A 7,938-nucleotide genomic window follows, 5' to 3' on the forward strand; every position below is an offset into this window, starting at 1 on the left:
CACTGTGGTGGCTACGAGCCTTCCCTCCGGGACATTGCTCACATCCACCACAGCGTTACCGTTCAACACCGTCAATGAAGGAAGGGGATTGTTTTTGCAAAACTTTACTCGTGGCAGGGGATTGACAAACAACAGGGAGTGCCTCCTTCTGATAAACAAAAAACGAATGAAGGGGGCGTGGGAGCGTGGCGCAAGGTGTGGAAAGCTGTAAGTCACAGGTATCATTCGAATTGGGTCAATGACACCAGCACACAAATGGTGGGATCGTTTGGAATGATGTTGCATTGATGAAATATGAATTTCTCGACGTTGTATTTCATGATCTTTAAATAAAATTTTTGTTTTTAGAATTTACAATCTGCATATCTAGCAACAGAGCTTCGCTAATCTTGCCATTGAGCTTAATCCTGAATACGTATATTCATCTCACCGCATAATTTGCATTCATTTGCTAATATTCACCCTGCAATATGCTGCAAAATGCTGCCAGTTCAAATGCGTTACCAGGGAAATGCAGACTGAAGAATTGTAATTGTGATTTGGACTTTGAGGTGCAAGTTTATACCGTGCTGACTTTGTTTTATAAATATATTGAAGTACTTGTGTTGATATGAGCGCGTCAGAACAATCAAGGTGATTTGTTTAATTTAATCCACGCAAATTATTACGATTGCTGTCATACACTTTTAATGATAATCGACATGGTATTGCCTGTAAGCGTGTGTGTATTTACACTGCTGTGTAAGTACACTTGACTTTGACTCGTGTGTGTACGTGTTTGTTGAAAGCATTGTACAGTTAACGGATGCTCAGATAACTTTAAAAAATCCGATTAATTAATCTGCAAAAAAATATTGACGTTAATATTGCTGTGCATGCACACTCGCGTGTGTAGAGGTAGTGTAGTGGTTAGCGCACAGCTCAATTCTCGCTCATGTTAAATTCATGCTCACGGCCAACACCAGCGACGATTATCTGAACAGTATATAATTTAATGTTGGGTTTGTCGATGGCAGCATATAGAACTTGGTAGACCCGTGTGATGTAAGGGAAAAACGTTTAGCTGGAAGCATATTATATTTTTTGCGACAGAGAATTGTAATGTATTACTTACTGTTAGTAGCTCAGCTTATTGGAGAATATATTTAGTATACTGATGATACTATGTAGTTTACACTTTAGTTTTTTACGTGGTTGTTTAGTTACTGCAGCTACATACTATTAACATTCCTTCCCTTTATTAATGCTACCCCTATCCCCTCCCTTTGATGCTGCTAATCCTGCATAAATGCACGGGCATTATATGACTTTGAAACCCCCCGCCCACCTCCTACGCATTTCACAAGTAGTACTAATCACTAACTTGCATATGCTAAATTCCTCTTGATATGCAAATTAATTTGTCAAGGAGAGTTAAAGGCACCCTCTAAGCTGCGTGAATGTCTAAATAAAATCCACACAAGCTAACTCTCACTGAAGTGTAACCGAGACAGTAACGCCTCGTAAGTCGAACTACACACGCGATTAACAGTTTAGCCACTAACGAAGACACTTACTTGTTGATGCACGGCGTGTCGATGTCCATGTAACCCGTCTGAAGAGATCGCCACGAACTCTCCCAGTCGCCAGGCAATCGTGCTCGCCAGGCTGGGTCTCGCAGGAGAAGGATAATCTGCAGAGAGAGGAGTCGAGCGCCTATCCTCAGTGAAATCTCTCTCGAAATGGGCTTGAGGTCTGATTTTAAGCCCCTTATAACTCCCCTCTTGCATACAATTCCTTTGTTCTCGACTTGGCCTATCATGGACTTTGCATTCACTTGTTAATTTTTACATTAACAATTCGCATATATAGCAACATAGCTTAGCTAATATGTCCATTGTAATTAAACATTAATACTATGTACATCTCACTGCATAATTGTACGCATAATTCAGTGCTTCCTGTGAATCTGCTAATATTCACCCGGCTATGTCCTGTAGACTGCTGCAGGTTTGGAAGATTTAACAGCGACATACAGTTCGAAGTATAGAAATGAAGATGTCGAGTTTGATTTGGACTAAGAGGTGCAAGTTTATACTGTGCTGAACCTGTTTAATAAACCTATTTAAGGACACTCGTGTTGAGCATGGTGCTTTTCGCAAAAGAGTGTGTTTTGTTATAATTTCTGTCATAAACTTTGAATAATCATCTGAATGGTTTAGCTTGAAAGCGTGGTTTATAATAAAGTAACGCAAAAAAAACAATCGTCACCTTATAGTCTGTAACATACGACCTTCGGTGTGTATATACACCAGTGTGAATGTGTTCAATATTTTGTTAATGTTCAATATTTTGCACGTGTTTAATATTTTGGACGTGTTTTATGGTTATTCCATTGGCTATTGAGGGATTACCAGCCCCTCGCACCCGTCCAAAGACCTCGTGGGCCACTGTGGTGGCTACGAGCCTTCCCTCCGGGACATTGCTCACATCCACCACAGCGTTACCGTTCAACACCGTCAATGAAGGGGATTGTTTTTGCAAAACTTTACTCGTGGCAGGGGATTGACAAACAACAGGGAGTGCCTCCTTCTGATAAACAAAAAACGAATGAAGGGGGCGTGGGAGCGTGGCGCAAGGTGTGGAAAGCTGTAAGTCACAGGTATCATTCGAATTGGGTCAATGACACCAGCACACAAATGGTGGGATCGTTTGGAATGATGTTGCATTGATGAAATATGAATTTCTCGACGTTGTATTTCATGATCTTTAAATACAATTTTTGTTTTTAGAATTTACAATCTGCATATCTAGCAACAGAGCTTCGCTAATCTTGCCATTGAGCTTAATCCTGAATACGTATATTCATCTCACCGCATAATTTGCATTCATTTGCTAATATTCACCCTGCAATATGCTGCAAAATGCTGCCAGTTCAAATGCGTTACCAGGGAAATGCAGACTGAAGAATTGAAATTGTGATTTGGACTTTGAGGTGCAAGTTTATACCGTGCTGACTTTGTTTTATAGATAGCGGGGTTTTGTGATTGTTTTCACAGTTTAAGCTGACGATATACATCTTAGATGCCCCACAACACTGAAGTACTTATTGCTAATGACAGAAAAGCGTGCGATTCTGAAGCCTTCTCTGTTTCCACTCCAAACGCTTGGAATTATTAACAATATTAGGCATATTGGCCTCATATTTAATGAGCGTATTGAAGTCATGGGTTTAGTTTATTTCCATGAAGCCTTTTTCAAGTTCATACTTCCATTTGCTTGCCATTGCTACGGCACACTGGTTCGGATTATTCTTCCCATTTATGAAATCTCGCTAGAATAATTTTCTTCATGGACTTATTTGCATTCAATTGCTATTCACGGTACTAAAGCTCCTCATATCTAGCAACATACCTAAGCTCATGTGGCCATTGTGCTTAAGCCTAAGTGGGAATATGCTGAATCATCGTTCGCTTCCGTTTGAATAGGGATGGGCATCTCCTTGAATAATTATGTGCATGTTGTTAGTTTGCACATTTACAATGGCCTGGAAACTGTGACCAATTTATCGGCTTTATCTGTGAAAATAAGTATAAAATGTTGCAATGCTGATGGAGATATACGTATACTAAGAGTTGCATGCTTTATAGCGGGGTGACTTGGTTTTATGGATATTTTTAAGTACTCTTGTTGATGAAGGTGTGTCTAGACAAGGAAGGTTATTTGTTATATTCGATCAGTTAAAAGTGTTACCATTGCTGTTTTTACCCATCTGGATGGTATAGTTTGTACGCGTTGTGTATTATAATGTAACTCAACCATTATTTCAGTCTATAGCATAAAGTATCTTGCGTATTTACACTGCTGTGCATTAACAGTGCTGTGTGTATGTATACGTGTATATATTTTGCACGTGTTTTCATGGTTACCAGCCCCTCGCACTTGTCCAGAGACATCGTGGGCCGCTGTGGTGGCTACGAGCCATCTCTCCAGGACATTGCTCACATCTGTAATGTAGTAACTCGGCGGGAGACGACTTCACGGGTAGCACACTGTTTATTTCACCAACTTCGGTTCACAGGCGACTAACACCCACTGTAGTATCTCGGGTGACTAACACCCACTTGGTTACTCGGGTGACTAACACCCACTTGGTTACCCAGGTGACTAACACCCACTTAGCTACTCGGGTGACTAACACCCACTTGGTTACTCGGGTGACTAACACCCACTTAGCTACTCGGGTGACTAACACCCACGTGGTTACTCGGGTGACTAACACCCACTTAGCTACTCGGGTGACTAACACCCACTTGGTTACTCGGGTGACTAACACCCACTTAGCTACTCGGGTGACTAACACCCACTGAGCTACTCGGGTGACCAACACCCACTTAGCTACTCTGACGACTAACGCCCACCGAGCTACTCTGGACACACCCTGCCGGGGTGTCCGTCTCGACTGTGGGTCCCCCAGTCCCGACCCACGTGGCCGTCGAACCACGGGTCCCACAGTCTCGCCTCCGAGCCACACAGGGCCCCGGTCCCTACAAGGACAGCGGGACTAGGGGTCTCGGGGCACATTGTCTTCAACTCCGTCTTCGATCTTCAACTGGTTAACCACCCCGAGCGCTCTCGCGCGTCCCCCTTTATACCCCACCTGCGGACGTCGCTGAGAGCACCCATCCTATTTGACCAATCACTGGGTGCTGGCTACGATCCTGTTTTCCCACATCTCAGCGTGCCTTACCACCCACGCCGCGCCGCCCCGTCCTCCGTCACTCCCGGCGCGCGCATCCATACCACGCCCACAACGCGTGCCCAACCCCGCACCCCGTGCCGCCCCGTGATCCATCACTGTCACAGTCGGCGCGCGTCAACACCACCACTACATCACCCCCTACCACATAGCTCGCAGCCGACCCGGCTGCTATAAAAATATACAACACCCCCTCCCCCCAGTGTGCCCCGTAACACAACAACAAGAACAACAACCAACGTAACAACACAACTCAACGCGAACACTGCCATCCGCAACCATCAATCAATGCCACTACACAACAACAGAACAATATATACAATCCGAGTGACAATACCAAATGTGTATGCAGAAAAGAAAAAGAAAAAAAAATTTCCCCATTTTATTATTTTTTTTCTTCTCTTCCGACTCGTGCAGCGTCCCATTCTTTCCGAGCGTCCCTAGAACGGGACATTACCCCGGCAGAGGGGGAACACCGGGCAAGCTCGGTGTTGAAAAAATGTCTTCATGAAAAGTGTTGTGCCCTAGCCCGAGTCCGCCTTGCCGGTCCGTCGTACGGCACCAGACGCGGTTGACCGTCCGGCGGTGCCGGCAGGTCAGGAAGGCACGGGCCAGGCATCGGGAACCCGCGCGTGCCGCGGGGTTCCGGTTCCCGACGGTCAGCAGCCGTCAGGCCCGAGACACCTGGGGGAGGGTCAGGTGGGGACACGTGAGGATCAGCCTGCGACACATCCCTCCCCGAGTCGACGGTCACATCACACGCCCGGTCGTTACGGCACAGAACGGGGTCACACGGTGCCGCATAGGGCTTCAGTCGGGAGGGGTGCACGTACCAACGGCGTTTTCCCCATTTAATCTGTATACTCTGGGGTCGTGCAACCCGCACAATTTCCACCGGTCCCCTCCAAGGTCTCAACAATTTGGGGGACGTAGCCAACGGTGCATGTGGACAATGCAGCCAGGCCTTATCGCCTGGTTTCCAATCGTGCGTATGCACCCTCCGTCCATGCAATCTCTCGTTCGCGATTTGCCGAGAGCGCGAATTCAATCTCGCCGCCTCCCGCGCTTCAGCCAATTTGGCGATATTAAATTTGATGTGGTCTGCCAATTTTGATTTTGCACGTGGCTGGGAAATCCCCAGTTGGACGTCCATGGCCGGATCGGCCTCCCGCCTATACATAAGAAAAAATGGGGAAAACCCCGTCGCCGCATGAGGGGCCATTCGATAGGCCGCGAGTACCCCCGGCACCTGTAAGTCCCAATCAACCTGATCGTCGCAGACCTGTTGGCACAGCATAGACGTAATCGTCCTGTTCAGACGCTCAACCATCCCGTCAGTCTGCGGGTGGTACGGGGAAGTCCGCACTTTCTTTGTACCCAACAGGTCGCACACCTCGCGCAACAAAACGCTCGAAAAATTCTTTCCTTGATCCGTGAGCAAGCTTTCGGGGGCGCCCTTGTCCAAAACATAACCCTGGACGAAGGCGTCCACAACCGCTGCAGCCGACTGGTTGGCAAGTGGCCATGCCATGGGCCATCGGGTGAAGTACTCTACGCCAACCAGCAGGAACCTATTTCCCCTCGGCGTAGCAGGAAAGGGCCCCAAGATGTCTAACGCAACCAATTCGTTTGTGCGCGAAACTTGAATGGATTGCAGCGGTGGATTAGACGCCAATGGTGGCAGTTTTCTTCGGGCGCACCCTACGCATCCCTTAAGAATGTTCGCCACGTCGTTACCCATCCCCGGCCAATAATAGTCTCGCTGGATTAGGGCGAGCGTTTTGTGAAAACCCAGATGCATGAGTCGTTCATGAGCAGCCAGAACGACCCTACCCCGCATAGCAAAAGTCACAACAAGCACGTGACGCCGGGACATGTTGTCCCACTTCATCAAGAGGCCCTGTTTGCACACCCAGGAACCGACCCGCGCATCCCCTACCTCGGGAGCGTCAACTTTTCGATGTAGCGTAAGCAGGGAGCTGTCGGACATTTGGAGACGGCCCCACTCAATGAGGGGCAACGATAACAGCGAGTCCCTCCCCGTGGGAGCGTCGACACCCGGGGTGTCAGTGGCGGCGAGCGCAACTCCCGCGGTGTCGGCGACCGGGGGTTTACACCGCGCCGATCCCAGCAAACATGCGCAGTCCGTGCGCGGTGGCAACCGCGACAAGGCGTCCGCATTTGAGTGTCGTAATCCCTTGCGGTAAATCGTCATGAATTGGTAGTCCTGAAGGACCTCCAACCATCGGGACAATTGGCCCGATGGCTGCGCCACCCGCATAGCGTATTGGAGAGCCGCATGGTCCGTACGAACCGTAAAATGACGGCCGTAAAGATACGGCCTGAATTGCTGTGTAAAAAACACAATCGCTAACAATTCACGGCGAGTCACGCAATAGCGTTGTTCGGCGGGGGAAAGAACTCTACTACCGTAGGCGACCACCCGTTCAACCCCCCCGACCACCTGTGAGAGCACTCCCCTGATACCCGTGTTGCTGGCATCCGTGTCAAGCAAAAACGGTTGTGTGAAATCGGGGTAACACAAGGGGGGAGCCTGCACCAAGGCGTCACGAAGGGAGCAGAACGCAGCCTCCTCTTCCGCCCCCCAGTGAAACCGCACACCCTTAGCCGTCAAAGCGTGCAGGGGCCTGGCTATGGTGGCAAACTGCTTGACAAAACGACGGTAATAGGAGGCGAATCCAATAAAGCTGCGAACCTCCGTGACCGAGGTTGGCGTTGGCCATGAGCTGACGCAGTGCGTCTTAGCAGGGTCTGTCGAGATCCCCGAACGACTCACGATATGGCCCAAATACCTGACCGATTCCCGGAGCAGAAAACATTTAGATGGTTTAAATTTAAGCTTAGCGGAACGCATCCTGAGGAACACCGCTCTCAGTCGCTGGAGGTGCTCCTCAAAAGTCCGGCTGAAAACGATGATATCGTCGAGATAAATCAAACAGGTGTCCCATTGGAGGCCCGACAAAACCAATTCCATGAGCCTCTGGAACGTGGCGGGAGCGGAATGTAAGCCCATGGGCAAACGGTTGAATTCAAATAGGCCGCCAGGTGTCCGGAAAGCGGTTTTAGGTTTAGATTCGTTATCGAGGGGCAATTGCCAAAATCCGGAAAGCAGATCGAGTGTGGAAAAAAACTGTGCTCCCGCCAAGGCATCCAGCGACTCATCCAGTCTGGGGAGCGGA

The sequence above is a fragment of the Lampetra planeri genome, chromosome 82 (genome assembly GCF_965212315.1).
Source record: "Lampetra planeri chromosome 82, kcLamPlan1.2.h2, whole genome shotgun sequence".
NCBI classification, from domain to species: domain Eukaryota; kingdom Metazoa; phylum Chordata; class Hyperoartia; order Petromyzontiformes; family Petromyzontidae; genus Lampetra; species Lampetra planeri.